Source organism: Canis lupus, chromosome X (assembly GCF_011100685.1).
Source record: "Canis lupus familiaris isolate Mischka breed German Shepherd chromosome X, alternate assembly UU_Cfam_GSD_1.0, whole genome shotgun sequence".
Taxonomy (NCBI): Eukaryota; Metazoa; Chordata; class Mammalia; order Carnivora; family Canidae; genus Canis; species Canis lupus.
In genome coordinates, this window is record NC_049260.1 from 97,298,941 (window position 1) to 97,321,340 (window position 22,400).

Consider the following 22,400-nt stretch of genomic DNA (forward strand, 5'->3'; position numbering starts at 1 on the left):
GATGGATGGGATGCCACCCTCATCATCTCTTATCTGGCCTATGGCAACAGTCTCTTAATTGGTTCCCTGGCCTTCAATATTACATGCTCCAATCTATCCTTTATACTATCACCAGAGTGAACCTTCTTTATTATATATATATAAAAGATATGTGTCTATGTGTGTGTGTGTGTGTGTGTGTTTTATTGAACTTCAATTTGCCAACATATAGTATAACACACAGTGCTCATCCCATCAAGTGCCCTCCTCGGTGCCCATCATCCAGTCAGAGTGACCCTTCTACATCACAAATGTGATTATTAAAATGTTTTCCTAGTTCCTCCATGCCTATAGAAATGGTTTTTATTTTTATTTTTAAATTATTATTTATTCATGAGAGACACACAGAGAGGGACAGAGACATAGGCAGAGGGAGAAGCAGGCTTCCCAATGGGAACGCAATGCAGGACCCGATCCCAGGACCCCGGGATCATGACCTGAGCCAAAGGCAGATGCTCAACCACTGAGCCACCCAGGTGCCCCTAGAAGTGGTTTTTAAACTGAGTCTCTAAGTGAGTTTCAAGGTTGCTCTCAGGCAATACAGAGGCTCAGTGGGTAGTAAACCAAACTTAAAATTTTACAAGTAGCTTTATAAAACCACTGGTCAGCAAGAGAAAGGAGATGTTCCTTTGAAGTAGAAGTTCCTCTTCATCAGGCTCATCTTTTCTCACACTTACCATCCACATCACCCTTTACCTATATAGAAAGACTATAGCTCCTCTAAGGGGCCAGGACTATTGGATGTTTCTGTGCCACTGCTTCTTTTGCTAAGAACATCTGCCCATCTTTGCCTTTTGTTCGTCAGATTATACTGCTGTTTCCTAGCCCCTATCAGTCCACACTTATAGAATGGCTCTAATATACTAGCATTCCCTTCTACATGAAGCCTTCTCAGATGCCTGATTCTCATTCTTCTACTAGATGCAATTTCTCTCTCGGCTCTCACTGTGGCAATAACAGTAGTGAGAGTGATGGCTGATCTTTATGAGCATGTACTAGGTTATATGCAATCATTGTGCAAAATGCCATCTTAAACCTCACAAGTTTACGAAGTATGAGGTATAATTATTATCCCCATTTTATTTAATTTTATTTAAGTATAATCAGCATACAGTATTAGTTTCAGGTGTACAATATAATGATTCAACAATTCTATATATTACTCAGTGCTCATCATGATAAGTGTTATAATTCCCATTTTAAAGATGAGGGGACTAAAGTTTAGAAAGATTATATTTAATCTACTTGTCCAAGTTGTACAAATATGTGGCAGAATTGGATCATCTTATCTACTTACACCTCAAAGCATATGCACTGAACCTCTATAGCATAGGGCCCAGGATCATAACACATGAGTTAGGTAAGCAAAGAATAAGATAGAAGGGGGTAACAGACACAGGGAATGAAACAGGGTACACTCAAGCTATAAGCATTAAAAAAAAGGAAGGAGAAGGGAGGAAAGAGAAGAAAAGAAGAGTCCTGGGTTGTAAACAAAACAAATCTGAGGACTGATCCTGAGTAGTATGCCACTAGCTTGAGACTCCTGTTTCATACTATATTCAATTCCCAACTTTATACTTGTCATAAAACCCATGTCAGGATAATTTATTAGGATAGTAGTGCCTATATCTTTCTTGTTGCTGTAGGTCACATGAAAGAAAGATAATTTTCTACTTTTCACCTATCCATGAACTTTGCATCCTAGACATCAAGGCAGAGGTATGGGGGACAAGGGGATGGAAATAAAGGGACCTAATTGGTCCATATTAGGAGAGAGAAAGAGGGCTATATTCTCCTTGAGACTGTCAGTAGGATTTTAGAGATCTCATAAATGGTTGTACTTCTAAAGGAGGGGCCTGATAATGCATATCCAGGGGAAAAATGGTCCCTAGTCAAATATCCCTGTGCACCAAGATCATAATAAACCATGCCCTTCAGCAATCATGACTGCTAACTAGAGATTTTACTGCAAATTTTCTGAACCAGGTAAACCTCAGTGTACTAGTCCTCTATTGCCACTATAATAAACTACCACAGACTTGGTGGCATAAAACAACACAGATTTATCTTACAGTTCTGGAAGTCAGAAGTCTGAAATGGATCTTGCTGGACTACAGTAAAAGTGTTGGCAGGGTTACACTCCCTTCTAGAGGCTGTGGGGGATAATCCTTTTCCTTACTCTTTCCAGCTTCAAGAGGCTACCTCCATTCCTTAGCTTGTGGCCACTGTCTTCAAAGCCAGCAATGTTGGCCCAAGCTCTTCTCAAGCTGTCATCTCTCTGGTCCTCTCTCTTTAGCCTCCCTCTTAGACTTTTAAGACCCCTTGTGATCATAATGAGTTCACCCAGTTAACCAGGATAATCTTCCTAATTTAAGGTCAGGTAAATAGCAACCTTTTTTTTTTTTTTAAATAGCAACCTTAATTCCATCTTCAATCTTAATTCCCCTTTATGTGATGCAACATAGTCACAGGTTCCAGGGATTAGTACATAGACATCTTCGGGGAGCCACTCTGTCTATCATGACCAGTGATTCCTAAAGACTTTGTGAGTAGGGAGCTATTTGAGATTATATATATTAAGTAGGTTCCAATATGTGAATATTTTTAATTAAAATATATATGAGTGCCATGAGCAAATAAATTCATATGCATTCCACACCTATAACAATTGGTTATTTTATTTCTCTGTGTACAAGTCAGGCCTCACCTCTCTACCATGAGATTGTGATTGGGGACTATGTCTCCTATTGGTTTTTGTTTCCCCAGCACCTAGTACCATGCCTGGCACACTGCAGAAATTTTTGTTTGTCACAGTAGTAAATCAGTGAAAAATGCTTCTTCCACTAAAAAAAAAAAATGTAGAATTGTGTTTGCTAATTATTTCAAAGCTATACATATCTCAAAAGCTGAATCTAGTGCCAAAAAGGGAGGGGGAAGCTGAACATAAACTATTTTAAAAATCCATTTAAAATGCAGGTCAGAGGCATTTTTTATTATTTCTAATATTGGATCATTCGTCAGTGGAATAAGAAACAAAAAAGAAAAGAGAACTGCTCCCCTAAACCATATGAATTCTTATATCTCATTTCAAATCAATAAGGGGAAAGTCACTTCTAAAATATTATGATTCATGAAGTTTATTTACCACTCTTTCTTTTGGGTTTGATCAGAATAGCCATCTCTGTAAGGTACTAGAATTGTTGATATTTTATTGCATTTCCACATCTCATTATTATGTATTAAACGCTATTATTTATGGCCACCAGTCAATCTAATGTGAGACAGAAAAATTATTGAAGGCTTGCCATCTCAGGAATAGACATTTTATAGGGATGAAGGACTGACTAGGAAGAGTCAATGGTCCTTCAGCTGCCCCTCAGATCATTAACTCCAAGTGGTTATTTGCTCCCAGGCACTGTCCTGTGCCTAGGTTGTTATTGCTGTGATATGTAGATGAAGAAGAATATATTTTAAATGCTTTACTATGAACTCAATGCTCATGAAGGGTGCCAGATTGAAAGCATTGGAGTCTGAACTCATCAGGTTATGCACTTGGCTGATTCCAAGTTACAGAGAGATGCTTGACCTTGAATGACCACCTTGCAAGAGGGAGGAAATATACAGTTTTGCTGAATTTCAAGAGATTTACAGAAGAGCAACACATCAGCATTCCAAAGTTAAGCATTTTTATCGAGGAGAAAAATAAGACTACTAACTGAATTTCTACTTGACTCTATATATTATAATGCCAATACTGGTGTGTACGTGGTGGGGGGGCAGTGGTGTTAGGACACAAAATTATTTTAACATAAAACATAAATAAAGCCCTATTACTAATGCACTAAGACACTTAAACAAGCAGCAATCTTTTTTAACAACAACTGGTATGTGTATTCCAGCTTAATGGCCAATCTTGATTCCATTTTGCACACTTGAGAAGAATCCTTAACTTTCTAAAAATCATACACTGAGATTAGAGCTATCCAAAGTTTTTATTATAGATACTAGAAAACCAAGGCTCAGAGTGGAAAATGACCTGAGGAGGACCATATCAGCAGTATTCTAAGACCAGGAGCAGTGCCCAGATTTTCTGATTAACAGGCACAGGCTCTTCTAGCATATACCATGTTGTCTCTCTAAGGGAGGAAAACTAGCTGCTCTCTGAACCTTTTAAATATTTAGTGCCAATTATTTTCATAAGTGTGCATTCTTTTGGCCTGTTAGGCATTTTTCCTCCATTCTGATCTACTCAATCACCTAAGGTTAGGAAGACTCATTTTTCACACACTTAAGTCTTCTTAAGTATGAAAAAATACCTCTCAGTTAATATTACACAACTGGCAGACTTACAATTCCCAAATTAAGAACATTATTTCCACAAATGACACAAAATGCAGAAATCTCATCTTACTTCCTCAGTAAGTTTCATTTTTAATCTGTCATTTTATTTTCTGATACTTTTTTTCCCTATAGCGATTGCAACTTTTTGGCTATAGTATTCCCTAAAGGCAGTACCTCAAGAAGAATGGCAAATGGAACTATATGCATAGTTTAAAAAACTGACAAATCCACTTAAAATTCCCTTTACAGACTAATTCCAATTAACTGGAACCCAATTAAAAAAAAAAAAACCCTTAACGTATTTGTGCTGTATTTTTCAATTGACAAGCAAATTGCAAGATTTTAACAATTTCATTTTTATATAACTTCATTGTTTACATACTTTAGAGAAAGCATCAAGTGACTCCACAGACTTATCACAAATTCAGATCATTCTATTTATTTTTTTTACAAGTTGGGATGAGTAATCTTATTTGAATAATAATGTGTAGCACTATCAAATATTAGTAGCAAAGGAAAAAATAATATTCTCTATTTCTTACTAAGTACTGAACACTGACCAATATTTTTAATAAGAATGAAGGCCAATGAGGGAAGTCCTTCAGGTAACTGTAGATTTTAATTAATCTAAGTCTCCCCCATCTTGCCACATTTTTTCACATATTCCATCTACCAGAGGACTGAATAGAGAAAGCAATTGCTTTCTCAATATTCCAGGTGAGTTCTATCTATTTTGGCACATTTACCAAAATAAAAAGCACAATAACTTTTGCCCAGTAGTTGGGCAATAAGTATTTATTGAGCATATAAACTGGTAGATGGATGGATGAAAGGAAGGATGGAAAGGTAAATAAATGAATGCAATACCACATCAATACAGATATTTTACTTGAGACTTTCCTAAAAAATTAAAAGATTCATTTCAGGAGGCAAATATTTGTTTTGTCAGTAAAATTCTCTGAATGAATTTTTTTCCATTGATATGGAAAAATGCCATGCTTATTTGCCGTCAGTGAGAACTATTAAATGGTTCTCAAACCATTGGTTCTCAAACATCCTTACTGGCCACTGTCTTCCCTTGTACTTTGCAGATATTTCCCTTAGGAAAGGAGTCTCTTAGTTTTAGCAGCTGTCTACAGAAAAGGTCACAGGATCATTCAAATATGTAGGACAGCTTGCATATTTGATTTTGCAAAGACTAACAATTATGGAGTACAGACACACACTTATCTATACCATGGCCAAATAGGTTTTTAAAGGTTTAAAAAAATGTATTTCATTTACATGACACTCAATGAATAGAACTGATTATATCTGAAACATTCCGTTCTTTTCACATTATACAACAAAGTGTTCAATTCCCCAAGTAAATTTCAGTGTAGAATGCACATACCTCGATAGATCCAGAAGTTATGGGAATCAGAAAGGAGACAGCTGAATAAAGGTCACTCTTGTAATTCCTGTAAACAAATTAGGCCAAATTATCCTTCAAACATATGTACAAGCAGGTCCAAAGCAATCCTTCTATGAGGGAAAGGAAGAGATGCATGAGGGGTTGGGGTGGGAGGAGGCATGGGGGTTGTGAACATAAGACTTCATTTTGCAATTCACAAGGAATAATGGGGTCAGTCTCCTAAAAGGTCTGCTTGAAACTTCAAACAATCATATTAACTATATAGCTAAGAATTTTAAAATTAACAATGAGTATACCTAGAGGGCTATGGGATTCTCACCCACAAGACAGCCCCAATTTAATAGTATTCAATTATTGTTCAATATACCACTCATTTTGAGATGAAATGCCCACAATTTCAAGGAGTCTTCACCAATAGAAATAATTTGTAGTAATTTAAATTTCTTATACTAAAATAGTTCTTTATAGTTCACCAGAAACCTTCATATACATATTTCATTTAATCCTCAAAACAAACCTAAAGAAACAGACTGAGAGCTTAAATGGCTTGCACAAAGTCACATATGTGGTTAGTGGCAGAGCCAGGACTAGAATCTAGGTCCCTTCACTTTCAGTTCAGTCATTTGTCTAATGTCCCACATGACTTCCTTCATGATAGTTATAACATTAACTATATTTCTCCATAGGCCACACTTGGTACTAGGCAAAGGGGCAGGAAATATTTCCTATCAAAATTCCTACTATATCGCCTGACTTGAGAGACATATGTCTCTCTCTCTACATATGTACACGTATGTATGTGTGTATACATATTTCATTGACACAGAAATGTTAACAGTATATTGATAAATAAAAAAGCACATTATAAAGTAATTACATGAGTCTAGCTTTTAAAAAGACATATATGTATGTAAAATACATTTTCTTTTCATTTTTTGTGTATCTGTATTTTCTTTTTCTATAATGAACATATATCACTCATATATAGAAAAGCTATGCTTTAAATTCTTCAAAAATCTATTTCAGGTGGACGGGAGGATGGAAGAAATAGGGGATGGGGATTAAGGAGGACACTTGTGATGAGCACTAGGTGTTGCATGGAAGTGTTGAATCACTATATTGTACACCTGAAAATAATATTACACTGTAATATTACATTGCATGTTAGGTAACTGGAATTTAAATTAAAAAGAAATAAAACAAACCAAAAAAAGTCTCAAAAAATTCATTTTAGAAAAGGCAGCGTGTTGAACTAAAATAAAAGGGAAAACAAACTTTAGTATTCCAATATTTTATGATTGGCACTCAATTAACCTTATGGCCCCAATTTATCAATCAAGTAATCCCAAAACTTATTCTTTTTATATTGAGGCAAAATCTCAGTAATAAGGGCAAACAATTAAAAATTTCTGCACAGCAAATCAAGGCAGAAGAAAATATCTAAATGCAATTTTTTAAAATGTAAGTCAATAGCATTATTGTCACCTTTGACAAAGATCATCAATGTGACCTTGTAATGATAATAATAGAACATTATATTATTACTAATGATCTCAATATCCAATATACTATATATAAATCATAATAGACTGAAGTGCTGCTCTTGATTAGTTGCAATCTAATTGCCTGACGTGCATTTTTCATCACCATTAATGGTTGCTCAAAAAAAACATAGTTCTGCTCAAGTGTTCATGTGGTTCCATAATAGTGCTAAGTTAGAATCTTTCAAGGGAAGACATTTCAGGAAGTACTTACATCTAAACTACAAAAAAGTATTTCTGGCTCTTCTGCCACATGTACCAGAGCAAGTCTGTAGAAATTGGCTTCATACCCATCAGGCTGATTCTGCAAGGAGGTTAGCAAAAAGTACTTTAAAAAATAAACTGCCCTATATGCAGCATTTTGCCTTGGTGACATACACAGAGGACTGAGAAGCAAGGGCTTTGAAATGATTTAGCTCTTTTCTGCTTACTTCTCAACTGCCTTCAAACTGAAGCCTTCAGGAAGATAGCTCCCCATTTATGACTAGAAAAGGCCAGTTCATACATGGATCTATATAAGATACCCCAGGTTATTATGCCGTCACTTACCAGTTCAAACATGTACCACTTCCTTCACCTTTAACCTCTGTATTTCACTCAAGAATTCATTTCCAAAAAAGAAACCACTGACTGTCTTAATACTTCATGTGGGCTAGCTACTCTTTAGGAAAAAAAAAAAAAGAATTCTTGACAGGACCATCATTGAATGCAACCAAGTAATGCAAACCAGAGGCAAAAGCAGTAGGATACACAAATGTTAGAAATGCATCTCACAGTACTGACTATTGGTTTTGGAGATAGGCTAGAGCCTGCAAGCAGGGTCCTAAAGTCAAATCTGAATAGCTCATTAAGAGTTCATCTAACCCACACTTTAATTAGTGCTACTGCCTCTTGTTTGGTCCTATGTAGAGAATAATATTCTACATCCTTCAGTTCTCAGCCTCTTAAAACAAAACCATCATCTGAGATTGGATGTGGAGAGGAAGTGAATAAGATGAAGGTGAAGGAACAGAAGAATGGTCTAAGAGTCTGGTTCAAAAAATACATACATATATAAAAATACATATATATCAAAATATAAATATATGTGTGTAGGGATGAATATCTTTCTCAGATGGATTTCAAAAGTATAATTTTTATTTGTTTAGGAAACGGGCCATTTTTTACTTGTTTTCAATAATTATTCAATTATATACTAATTATAACTATAACAAGTTATTAACACTTTCTATTTTCAAGGGACTTTGGGCTGCATATAGGTCGCACTTTATTTTACTAATGCGTATATCTTTATATATTGCTACACATACTTTGAAAGCCCTAATGCTATTTTTCTAATGGGACGTTTACTCAAAGACCTTGTAGAAAACAACTGCGTTAATAACAGAGACGGTTTCCCCATTACAATGATCAGTGCTCTCAGACAATTAATGCCGCAACACTCTGTATCGTCACTTTCTTCCTCAGGGTCTAGAGAACTTCTAGGTTTACATTATTGGCTGCAGCTTCTTTTCTTTCTGGCAATATGGGCATTTCTAATGATGAGACCTGCCAAAACTTGTCAATGCTATTTTTCTTCTTTTCCATTAGAGGTGACTGTGGCTGAATAGCCAAGCAATCTATAGTCTAACTTCACATAATTGTTTTTACTACATGACATGAAGAAATATAGTGAGTAATCACTCCTGTTTTACATGAAGCAAATTGCTGATGGTTTCCACAGCAATATGAAGAAGTCTTAACTTGCCTAATCTCCCTTGAACATCCTGTTCAAATTCTGACAGGATAAACTCAGCGCTTCTTGGTTCTCCAATGACTAAAACTAGATTGGATCAGTGGATCTCAATTATTTTCCCTGTCTGTAGATCTCTTCAAAACAAAGCAGCCAGAGAACAGCTGGTCCCAGTAACAATTGGTATATTCCTCTCCCTCTAGCACTCTCAAGAAGAACAGGTTTATCCTCTTTGTTATTTATGACCTAAACCTTACCTCTATCTAAGGTGGCAATATTTATTTTTGTGGTTTTTGTTTCCTCTTTGTTTTGTAAATGTATTTTTTGGCAATGAAAGCTATACAGACTTAATGTAGAAAATCTGGGAATACAGAAGGTATAAAGGAAAAAGAATCACCTAATACCCATCTCCTCCAAAGACACATAATCACTTTTGTGCTTGATTTTCCAGTCTTTTTTTTCTTTCTTACATAAACATTTTCCTTTTATCGTAAAATATTTGTAAACATCATCTTTAATGGCCATAAAATATTACATTGTCTAGATGTACCATAAATCACTTAGCAATTCCCTTGCTGAACATTTAGGTTCCTTCATTTTTCCAACTATTACAAATAATTTCTGGTGAAAATCTTTGCAAATAAAGCTTTCTCTGCACTTTGCATTATTTCTTTAGGAAAAATTCCCAGAAGTAGAATTACTGGGTCAAATGGATATAAGCATTTTTAAGGCTTTTGCTTCAAACTGCCAAATCTATACCAACTAACATTTCATCATGTCCTTATATTCATGCATTTATTCAATCACTACTTATTAAATACCTACTATGTACCAGGCACTATGCTAGGTGATATGGATGCAGTAGTGAAGAAAACAGACACAAAGCCCATACCCTCATAGAGCTAATATGCTAGTAGATTTGATAAATCATAAACAAAAATACAGTGTGATGTCAGGTAGTGATGAGTAATAAGAGGAAAATAGAAGTGTATAAAGGCAAAGAAAATGAAGAATCATGACAGGACTCATTACATAGAATGGCCAAGAAGGCTTCTATGGTTAAGGAATATTTGATCAAAGATCTGAATGAAGCAGGAAAGTAAGCTTACAGAAATCTTGGAGAAAATTCATTTCAGGCAGTGGAAATGGCAACTGCAAAGGCCTTGAGAAATAAAAATGCATGGCATGTTAAAGGAACAAAATGGAGGACAGTGTAGCTAGAATGTTATGACCAAAGTTTGACAGATAAAATAGTAAGATGAAAGGCCCAACAGACACCAAATTATATAGGGCCTTGTAGGCAATAGTAAACAATTTAAAATTATTTTTTAAATTGTATTTTAAGTGTGAGAAGAAGGCAGCCATTGGAGATCAAAGAGTGAGAAAATCACAAGATCTTATTTATATTTTAAAAAGATCACCCTGGGGTGCCTGAGTGGCTCAACTGGTCAAGCTTCTGCCTTCAGCTCAGTTCATGATCTCAGGGTCCTGGGATCAAGCCCCACATCAGGCTCCCTGCTCAGTGTTGAGTCTGCTTCTCCCTCCCCCCTTCTTGTTTTTTCTCTCTCTTGCTCACTCTCTCTCAAATAAATAAATAAAATCTTAAAAAAAAATAAAAGGATGACCCTGGTTGTTATGTGGAAAACTACAGAGGCCAAAAATGTAGGTAAGGGCATAATTAGGAGGCTATTTCAGTATTCTAGGTGAGAGATGATAGTTGTTAGGTCTAAGGTATTAATAATGAAGGAATATAAAATGTTTCAGACAGGACATAGTCTGAAGGTACAGTCACCAACATTTGTTAATTGATTGGAGGCCAGGTGTGAAAAAAGATGAATCAAGGACTCTAAGATATGGGACTTGAGCAAGTGCACTGAGCATTATCCTACAAAACCAACAAAAAATCCCTTGTTTTTGTTTCTAATTCATGTTTATTTTTATTATTGATCACCCTTTTTCACGTTTATTGGCCATTTTTATTTCCTTGTGTGAATAATCTTTTCATGCATTTGTCTAGATGGGATTTATAATCCAGCCTGGGACGCCTGGGTACCTCAGCGGTTGAGCGCCTGCCTTTGGCCCTGGGCGTGATTCTGGAGTCCCGGAATCGAGTCCCACATCAGGCTCCCTGCATGGAGCCTGCTTCTCTCTCTGCCTGTGTCTCTGCCCCTCTCTCTCTCTCTCTGTGTCTCTCATGAATGAATAAATAAATAAAATCTTTTAAAAAATAAAAAATAAAATCCTTCCCTCCCCTAGCTTCTACTTCATTATTTTCTGGTTTGCCTCTTACCTCTCTGACCTTAATCTGACTTGTTTTCTTTTGAAGGCTTCTTTTATTTCACCAACCTCTTGAGTGTTTCTCAAGATTTCACCCTTGCTACTCTTCTTACTCTATATGCCCTCTCCCTAGGAGAACTTCCCTTCCTATTCCTATGATTTCAACTACTACATTGACCAATGACACACAAATATCTACCTCCAGACCTCATCTTCAGATCTGTAATTTCCATCTGTTACAAACCATCTCCATCTGGATGTCTAGATGGTGTCTTACATTAAATAAATCCAAACATGACCTCGTTATCCCCACAAAAACTGACTTTTTCTTCTATGTTCCCTATATTGCTTAATGGCATTACCTAATTTCCCAAGCCAAAGTCTCAAAGTCACTCCTCCTTCACCCTCTAAATATTTTCATTTTCCAAGTCCCACTAAGGCTACTTTATGAATGGCTCTCGAATTCCCCACCCCCATCCTTACTGTCACTGCCTTAGTTCATATCCTCATAACTGCTCACAGTTACAACATAGTCTCTCGATGTCTCACTGCTACTACTCTTAATCCACTTTAATCCATTCTTCATATAGGTGTCATCTTTCTAAAAAACCAAAGTTGGTGACCTGTCCCCTCACTTTAAAGCCCCTCATCTAATTCTATAGACTCTGCTACAACATACTACATTGTATGATTTTGGATAAACAGCAGAAAAACCACCATTCTCCAGTACAACTCTCCATGGAGGAAAATCTTAATACATTCATTCACTTACCAAATATCTACTAAGCATCTTCTGTGTGTCAGGCACATAGAAAGATATAAAATAGACATTAGCCCCAACCCCATTCCCCAATCTGGATAGAAAATAAAATGAAACTCTACTATCCTGGGTTGGTATTCTCCATTACTAATTTAGCCTTGTGCCCTTTCATAATCCTTTCCCATGTGGAATGTGGTTCCCCATATTCTCTCAACTAAAAAATTCCTAGCTATTCTTTAAAAGCCAATTCAAATGACACATCCTTTACTTAACTATATCTACCTTTGAGCATCCAGAGCATTCTAATTCCTTTTCTAGAGCATCTATTACATGACAATAGTATGCATATATGTCTGCCTTCTCCATTAGAATCTAAATTTTTAAAGTGCCCTTGTATCATTGGGTAAGCAGAGGCATTTTTAAAAAGTTTTGGTGAATGAATGAATGAATGAATGAAGAAATGAACAGATCAAGTTTTTTCTTCATGAAGACTGTTTTATGATATATAATCAAACCCATGTAATACTGAAGTCTTCAGTAAAAGAAGAGGACAGTCCATGAGACCTATAGAGTCTTTGTGGAAGACCTGACACTTCATCACACATTGCCCCTGAAGTCTGTATAAAGGTCATTCTTTTTCTGCCTTTCTTACAACAAAGAAGTTCCAGGTATTTTGCTAAATACCCAGGACCAGTGTTCTCTCACTACATCTATTCCTGTTTTACACATTTTCTTAAACATGTTTTATTCCACGTTTTACAGAAATATATTGTTAAAATTTTGTCTATTCTAGATTGAATTACTCCTAAAATATTTCTGTTGCACTGAATTCTAATTGTTTACATTAAAATTACCTCACTTTCACAAGTTGTCCAATGTTTCATCAAGGCAATATCTCAAATATGAGAAAAGAACAAAACAATGAAAAAAATGTAACACCCTTGTGTTAACGCTTCATGGGTTTGAAACCAAAAATAAATGGTGTCACACCTAAGTGTTGACATTTTATTACACTAAACGTGAAAGATAAATCACAAATGCACCAACAATGTATGGATATATGCACAGAGTACATCTGTAATAAAGAATAACAACCTAGGAAATCAGTGTATTATTTTAGCTTCTACTCAAGATCATTGAGAGACTGTATGTGCCAAAAACAATACAAAGAATAATATTTTACATTACACTTATAATTCTCTAGGATACTCAAAGAAATGGTCAGATTTAGAAAAAGAATAAAAAGGCTAATCACTACCAGTGTCCCAGAGCTTCCTTTCTCATAACCCTATGCACTACCTCAATTCTTGGAAAGGAAAAAAAGAAAAAGGGAAAGAAGAAGAAATGAGAGTGATTTTTATTGCTATTTCAAGGTACAAGAGTCTTCTCAAATCTAAGCTATAGGTATCAATGGCCAATCAACTGCACAGCCTTCTCCCTTAGAGATCACTAGATCTCATTAGTGAAATTAATACTATCTTTCCAAAAGGAGTTTCTTATTTGACTTGCATAGCAATGATGTCAATGCTTCCCTACACTGCTTAGAGCTGTAAACATTTAATGAGTCACAATCACAAAGATATACTCATTTTAAGCATTGAGTAAGCAAATAAGTGATGTACGTTTCTGTAAATGATACTTGCAAAATCCATATAAAAATGTACATATAGTATTTGATAAATATTCCTTTAGAAAAAAATTCCATCCCCACACACATAAACACAAACATATTTTGGGGCTAGTTAATAGAGCAGGAGATCACACATCAGTATCACTCAAATGCTTGCAATTAAGCAGAGCAGCTTTAAAAAAATAAAATCATTAATGCTAAAGGGGGTAACTCATGGAGTATAAATTCAAAATGTTGATCAGAAACATTCTGTTGATAGGAATTGAGTTAGCTAGGAACATTTCAGATTTAGAAGGCTTCCAGTCACCCTGTGGTTGTAGTGTATTTATACACCTCTATATTTAAACACAGGTGGTAATTAGCAAGATTGAGACACCTTTAATAAGGCATCATCATAGGTGCAAAGGATGTGTAGCATACGATGAGTTCATTATCAATAACTTCCCTGAATTAATCATCTCTTAGGACATTTAATTTTAAATGTACCTGAAAAAAACGTGGATTATTGAGATAGGCCATCTGCAGTATCTTTTTCTAATTTCTCTGAACAACTGAAGAGTTTTCTTAAAATGTCTATATACAGCTGGGACACAGGGATTATAATATCTAATAAGCCAATTGACCACCTAATCTGGCACCCTCTCTTTGACAGGTGTCTAAACCAGATAGAGGCATAAGAAGTTAATATGAACACTTAGAATCACCAATTATGTAAAACCATGCAACTGGGAAATTTTCTCCTTGACCTCAGCCAGTGATCAGATTTTCCCCAAAGTATGTAATGTACTTTTATTTTGGCTGCTTTAAAAATCCTCATTCACACAGGCAGCTAAAAACATTAAACTGTAATTCCAAACATTAAAATGAAAATGGACTTCCTTTGATATAACCATATAGGGATTCTACAAGTTTTATATATATAACTGCATCCTCGTCCTGAATATTCACAATACTTTTCATCTAAATAGGAAAACAGTTGAAAAGTAAATATATGATAATTTCAAAAGGGAAACTAAGGTGATAACACCAGAACATTATTTAGATGAATAGCCAAAATTCATTGGTCAGATATTTGGAACCATCTAGATGATTGACTACTATTTTACATTGTACATCCAAATGCCAAGCATCTGCTCAAAGGCTAGAAGAAATGGACATGACACAGAAGATAGGACACAGATAGATACTAGGAAATTTATATGTTCAACAATGATGATTGACTGAATTTTTCACATTTTACTCAGCTATTTTCATATTACACCATTATGGCCGAAGTACCAAAAATAAACCAATAATCAAAATATATGCAATTCAATAACACACAGCTAGATACCAATATTATCAATATTCACTAAAATGTAAAAATATAATTTTTCCTACATTATAAATTTCCAGCTTATTCTATCATTAAAAATTCTGTCTGGGATATTTATATTTTGAAATTCTAGTCACTTTAAAACAAAAATACCTGGTGACATATAAATACAGAACTTCATTCTTTTTTCATCACCAAAATCCTTTTTGGGAATCACTCTTAGCAATAATATAGAAATTTGTTTACAGCCATAAATTCTCAGGAAAAAATATTAGTTTATTAGGACCCATTGCTGATAATATTGCAAAAAGCTTAACATGGATTGCAATTCAGCTTATATTAGAATTTGTGATTCCAAAATTCAATTTTGTAAGTCATAATCAGCCACAAAAATGTTACAACAGAATATGAGAAACATTAAAAGGCAATTTCCTCATTGTTGACTACTTATCAACTGACAACTTAGTCAATTAAAATTAAAACAATCAGTATGCTTTATGGTGACGGGTAAAATGAGTGTTTTACAGATTTCAAATAAATGTTTTCAAATCCATTTGGTCTCTGTAATAAAAAAAAAACAACTGGAGCATAGATATTTTAATAAAATTGTTTTCATATTTGGAAAGGAAAAATAACCAATCCTACTGGAAAATTCAAGCATCACTTATATTTAACTTTACTATAATTGCTAACTAGGCTTCTTCAAAGTCTACAAAATCATAATTTGAAAGAACATATTTTTTAATATAATAGCTATTATGAGCCTATTTTACAGCTGTGAATGTCCTCATAGAACAAAAACGCTCTGTAGCACACATAAATACCAACAGGAATGCACAAATCAAGCCTCTATTTCTGTGATTATTTTGAAAGATCTGGTTGAGTAGGGGACAAAAAGGGTAAGCAGTAAGATCTTCAGGAAAATGACAGAGATGGCACTGATTTTTGTTCTGTTTAATCATTTATTGCTCGCAAATTTAATTCCCCAGCCTTTTACGGTTACTTTCAGGGACCAATAGGCTGGCATGAAATTAAATTAACAAGCAGGTTCCCATCCTGAATTAGTGACTCCCAGCTGTCTGTCCCGTCTAGTTTCCATGGCAGTAGAAGAATTGGTGGGAAATGAGGTGCAGAAAATTGTAAGAAGCCAACATATCAAACTCTTTAAGTTGATTTCTTTAAACGGATGAATCAGTAGTGGGGGCGTAGGGGGGAGGTAGAATTGAAGTTAAAGTTTTTAATCTCCTGGCTTGTTGAAAAGGCCAGTGTGTTTCTGTTTTTGTAATTGCTAAGGGATGCAAGCAACATCTCCTTACACATTTCATAGAACGCTGTAGATTCAGAATGGCACATAGTTCATTATATATTTTATAGTAATCCAAGAGTGTTTAAGGTACTCTATATTATTTTAAAGTGCTTCATTTTATTTTTGCTTTCTTTTCTCAGCATAGATATTAAGATTCATCAGCCTGTTAAATGACTCCAAACATCCAGAGACTAAGTAAAAAATTCTCTCAACCAACCAGATGTTTGCTTGCATCAACTCAAACAGCTGGATGGTTGACTGAACTTTTCACTCAAATATCTGAGAGAGAGCCATAGAGACCTGTCATAAGAACCCAGAAAAAAAATACTAATCTTGGCACATACCTACCATAAACACAGGTATGAAGGCTCAGAGTAAGAGCTTCACAGGGGGTGCTCCACCAACATGAAAAGAGATTATTTAACCCATTTTCCAATTATCTTCTCCACTCACACAGTTAAAGTAGGTTGGGAATGGAGAACCCAGTATTTCAGAGTCATTACATCACATTGAAAACATCATCCAAGAGATAGTGTTTAGTTGGCATATATGCATGTTTCACCATATGCTATTGTTTACCTAAAGTAGAGGCTTGGACAGGAAGTAAAAGTCCGATTTTTTTTTCAATTGTAAATTATCCAAGATTATACTTCCAGGTCTAGAAATGAGTCCTAAAGTTACATAAGAATTTAACAGGCTTTATTTATCAGGCTTTAAAATACTGTTTTTTAAATATTAGAGATCCAACATCAACCATAAAAATATTTACTATCTCCAATTAAAATTAGTTTACTTTGATTATACACAAAAATGTTAGCAATACAATTGATATAAATATTGTTATACAATAATTTTCAATTTATGACATCAAATTCCAATTTCCTCAGCCTTATTTTTCATGGGTTCCAAATGTAAGCAATTTTGTTGGCCTTGCTAAATTGTACCACCATGCATCTAGCAAACTACAAAATCTCTGTACATCACATAATTGTCATAACACAGTACCACATACTGAAGAGACACCTATAGTTGGACCATCAAGGTTATCGGGAATAATCAAAGCTGCGTGAAACGTTTTCTAACTAAGCATGGTTGTAGCTGGTTCTATCTGATATTTACTTTTCTCAGTTCTAAAAAAAATCAATGGAAAACGGAAAGAAATAAATATATTAAGCCAGGATAATAGAAAGAAATAGAAATATCATAGAAAGCCAGGATTCAGAATGTTTTACCTTTTAGGGGAAGGAAAAATAATTGTAATCTACATTCAAAATAGTGATTTAATCTAATACACAGAATCTGCAGATGATTTAAAGCACTTACTGTATATGGAAAGAGTTCTAAGATTTCATTTTTCTTAAATCAGCAGCTACATTCCTGGCTATGGATATATGCTGTTGATCAGAAATGCCAAATACTCTTTATTACAATATTCTTCATCATTTAATCTGCCTGTAGTTGTGCTAGTAATCCAGTTCAAACCTTTATTCCAAATGGTAACTTCTTTTCTTTTTAAGTGTGCACAGATTATCACGTTTGAGGGTAAAGTCACAGGAATTTAAAAATATATATAAAATTTTAGTAAAATTATTATATATGTTTTATATATGATGCATGGCATTCTTTAGAGATTGTGTGTGTGCATGGGTGGGAGAACTAGTATGTACTATAAGAATTTTGTTTTCATTAAAATAAAATATGAGCATGCAAAGTAGTGCTCTTCTTCTGACCTCAGGTCAGTCTGTCAGTCAGTGGGTGGGTAAATAAATAAATAAATAAATAAATAAATAAATAAATAAATAGTTTGGGAGACCTTAGGGGATTTATTAACTATAATCTATACTAAACATTTGATAACTAAAAACTGAAACCGATGGACTTTTGGGAAAAACAAGCTTCAAGCAAAAATTACATGGATTCTAATGGCTATCTTTAACACAGAGTAGAAAAAAATCTGTTATGTTAATTACTACTGAACCTTCTTACTACTTCCAAGTTTTTAAGATTGTCATGGAAAATAAAGTTCAGAGGCAACATGTCAAAAGAATATTTTGTAGTTTGATGATTTAAAGTAATATTGTACAGAATAATCTTAAATACTGAGCTGTTCTGCTTCAGCAAGAATCTTTGTATGAAAGGCATCAGAAAGGTACAATGACTATAAAGGAAACTATGATTATGTCAGTGTTATTTAAACATATCATAGCTGAATTGGAACTATGAGACTTCTAGGGTATTTGGACTTGGATGTTGAATTAGGCCTTTGAATGAGACCATAATTACATGTAACCTGATTTTATTTTCTAACACTCCTATATGTTTGAGTATTTGGAGTCTCACTTAATCACCTTTATAGCACAATGATTCTACAAAGCCTTCTTTCCTTCAGCCTCCTTATATATTATAATGTTCACAATTGGGACCTAGAACTAATGGTAAATATTAACTCATGTATTAAAAACACTCATTTTCTACTGTGTCTGGCATTGTTCTAGAGACTAGACTCTGTTAGTTTTATTACGCAAATGCTAAAATTTCTTTGTAGAGTTGTTTTCCAGAAACACCTGTTTATCAAAAACATTCTGGGGGACAATCTGAAAAGTTCCAACTAACATTTAAAGCACGGATTCATTTTGGAAATTACTTGAACTCCTTTTCAAATGTGTCTTGTGACTTTCATTATCATTAAAAGGTTCCAACATTACTTGGGCATAGTTGAAAGCTTTTAACTCCCTTAAAAAAAAAAAAAAACTTCGCAATAGTAAATTAGTTAATACATCACCCAATAAAAGTCTTATAAACTTCGACCAAAATGGAAAAGCTAGGATCTTGCTTTTCCAGTTCTTTACTTTAAGGGGCATACTACGTCTTCTAAAAATTCATTTTCCCCCACAATGCAGATATGAAGAGCAAAGGGGGTGTTGAGCAAACAAGCAAATGCTGGGTAATCATGGAGCATCACGTAAAGCTGTGGCTCTCCTTTTAATAATAATTTTAAGAAACCTTTCCTTCTTAGACTGTACTTTCTTGGCAGCACTTAAGTCCCCTATGCTCCAAAACGAAAGTCTTTGGACTAAGAAGATGAACTAGGATATTTCAGCCAAAAGATAATAACAGAGCAGACATATGCAATGTCTTTCCCAAACAGGTTGAGTAGCGAGCGACTGATTCTCACAGTACCTGGTTAGTTGTAATCATAAAACCAACAACCTAAAATTCCAGGAAGCTGTCTGTGACCCTTACTTACCACAAAGGTGATCAATTAAATGTTAATCAAACAGTACGTATTAGAGTCCACTGGGGTATTTCGTTTCCTTTTGGTTTCTAAAACCGAATGGCTACTAATTGCCCTTCTATAGCACCAGAAACTTCTTTTCGTATTTCTCTGGGCCACCTCAAATACGTCTCGGGATTCACATTGCGGGTGGGGGGTACGGGAAGTTCAGGCAGCTCCGGACCAACTGCTTCATATAGAAAATGTGGAGTTTTCCTACGCATATTAGCATATCACCGAGCAATGATGCAGATCTGCTAAGCCCGAAGCTGAAGCTGCCGACGGCAAGCAGGAGCTGCAAACCAGACCTCGCCTCCGCCCCTACTCTCCCGGTGGCGAAATAGATGTCGAGACAACATCTACTAGTGGAGTGAGATCGTCTGTCTCCGCAATTGTAAACAACTGGCTCCACTGGGTTTGCTGAAATGTTTAAATACACTCCTGACAGCAAACAAATCCACTCACCAAGTCGCGCTAACAGTCTCCCTTCTCCACCTCTAGGAAAAGCATCCTGAAACTGAATTGCCGATCCGCCCCTTGTGGAGTGGAAGAAAGTGAGGTTCTATTTCCCCAAGCATGCCCAGAGGGTACTTGGCGCTCCGCGGAGGTACTGGCCGCTGCTAGATTCCCGGGCCCACGTCTCAGGATGAAATGCAAAAAAAACCACACAAACCCGCGCAGCTGAGCGCGTGGTTAAAGCCAACACCGACGGCTCCCAGAACACCGACTACTGCGTAATGACTGTCTCTTTTGACAAAGATTGGGGTATAGGACGACGCAACGGGTGGGGCCCCGGACGGCGTAGGTTAGAAGGAGGTTCTAGAGTTCCCCCCTCCCCGAATCTGGGCTCCCCAAGTGAGGCTCAAAGAAAAATTCAGAAGCAAACAGGTACTAAAGTGCGTCCTAGCCCCTGGGCATCTTGGAGAGGTGGCACTAGCGGGACGCAAGTGGCTGAGCCCGGGGCGAACGCTCCAGGTGCGAGGGATGCCGGAGAAGAGGTGCCCCTTGCCTCTTCTCAGACCGAGCCCCCCTCTTCCCAGCGCCCAGGTCCACTTGTTAGAGCGCGAGAGCCGAGGCGAGGGCTCCCCTTTCACAACCGGAGGAGTTGGTTGGCAAAAGTGTCGTCAGAAAAGCCCAGCGAGCCCTCGAAGGCAGCGCCCCCAGGGCCCGCTGGAAGCTTGAACTGAGACCGAGGCCGACCTGCCGCCTTCCCCGGGTGGTCCAGAGCCCCGGGCCCCGCGGAGGCCGGGAGAAGAAGGAGCAAAGCTTCTGCTACCTCGGGCAGAACTCCCAGAGCGGACGCAGCCCGTGGCTCACGGCCGGAGCCGCCATCCGTCGCCCGCAGCCTCGGGGCGAAGTTCGCCCGAGTCCTTGGGGTGGGAGGTGGGGGTGGAGGCCGCGAGCCGGAGGGAAGGACGTGAGGGCCGAGAGCAACGCACCTACCTAGTCCAGGCGCAAGTTTCGGTGGCGTCCCCAGGTGCGGTCCCCCGCCCCCTTGCCAGGTGCTCAGCCCCGCCGGGCGCCGCCGGTGCCCAGGACTTCAGGCGTCTCGGCCGGTTCCTGCGGGAAACGACTGTAAATCCACATTAGTGTTCGAGCTGCCGCTTGGGCCCCCGCATCGCTCTCCTCCGGCGGGCGGCGGCGGTGCTCTCAGCCGGCAGCCGCCGGGGGCAGGGACCGAACCCGGCTATCGCCGCGCCAGCGGACGATCCTTGCCAGGAGGGTGCTTGCGCCCGGGGTCGTGTGTGTGTGCGAGAGTGTGTATACGCGTGAGTGTCCGTGAAAGAGAGAGTGTGCGTGTGTGTGCGAGCAGAAGGGGTGAGCTCAGCCCCCGGGGCACTCGGAGGTGAACTCCGGGCTGAGCCGGAGCCCGCCGCGCTCCCGGGTGCGGGGCGTCTGCACGGCGAATGGCAGTGCTGATGTTGCCGTGGCCGCCGCCGCCGCGCTCTAAGGCTGGTAGCGGTGGTGCAAAAAATGTTTCTCCGCTACTCGAGACCAAAAAACCTGCCCTGTCTACTGAGCATGCCCGGTTTGACAGCTCTACAGCCGAGGGTTTTTTTTTTTTTTTTTTCCCTTTTCCCCAAGACTCCAGGTTTTAGCCGCAGCTGAGATGGGGAGAGGGAGGAGGAGCAGGAGGAGGAGGAGGGCCGAGGGAGCAGGTAACGGGCAGAGGAAAGGAAGTCGAGAGATGAGAAAGATCAGGGTAGGGTGTTAAAGGATGGAGAGAGGGAAGGAGAAAGCTGGAGGTGGGAGCAGAGGAAGGAAATATGGATCAACAAAATTTAGATTTTGTGCCACAATGAGTTTCCGGCCTGGGGATTCTCATGACTGGCTTCTCCGCCCCCCTCCGAGGGTTAGGTGAGGTAGGAGGTTCAGAGGAGTGTTTGTCATTCCCAAGATCAACCTGGGACGGTGCTTCATAGTCATGACATACACAAACGCGCGGGCACACACCGTACACACACACAAAGGAGCGTGATCACTGCTGCGCTGTGATCAGCCTCAGGACTGACTTAGAAAGAATCTGAAGTCTCTTGCCAGTATAACTTTGGCAACAAAAAAAAAAAAAAAAAGAAGAAGAAGAAGAAGAAGAGAAAAGCGAGCGAGGAGCCAGGGAAATTGGGTTCCTCCTTTCCCCCTCTCCCCCGCCTTCCAGAAAAGCCAAGCCCGCGAGTACGTGAGTGACCCGCAAGCTCGCTCGCGTCCGTCTGTGTGAGAGCACCGCGGAGTGCCACCAGCCGATGGCGTGACCCCAGCGCGCCAGGGCCGCC

At 37.8% G+C, this 22,400-nt stretch overlaps 1 protein-coding gene and 1 non-coding gene across 2 annotated transcripts in view; both read right to left on the reverse strand.

Moving 5' to 3' along the window:
- TENM1 (teneurin transmembrane protein 1) overlaps positions 1-21,657 on the reverse strand; it is a 790,607-nt gene extending 768,950 nt beyond the window's left edge. The window contains exons 1-2 of the mRNA XM_038588255.1: positions 21,073-21,657; positions 5,774-5,840 (exon numbers count right to left, since the gene is read on the reverse strand). The gene's annotated coding sequence lies outside the window, so the exon portion shown is untranslated. The remainder of the gene's footprint in view (positions 1-5,773; positions 5,841-21,072) is intronic.
- Positions 16,517-16,655, reverse strand: MIR2483 (microRNA mir-2483). The gene has a single exon (NR_128883.1). It is a non-coding gene; the product is annotated as a microRNA mir-2483 (primary transcript).
- Positions 21,658-22,400: the final 743 nt, after the last annotated feature.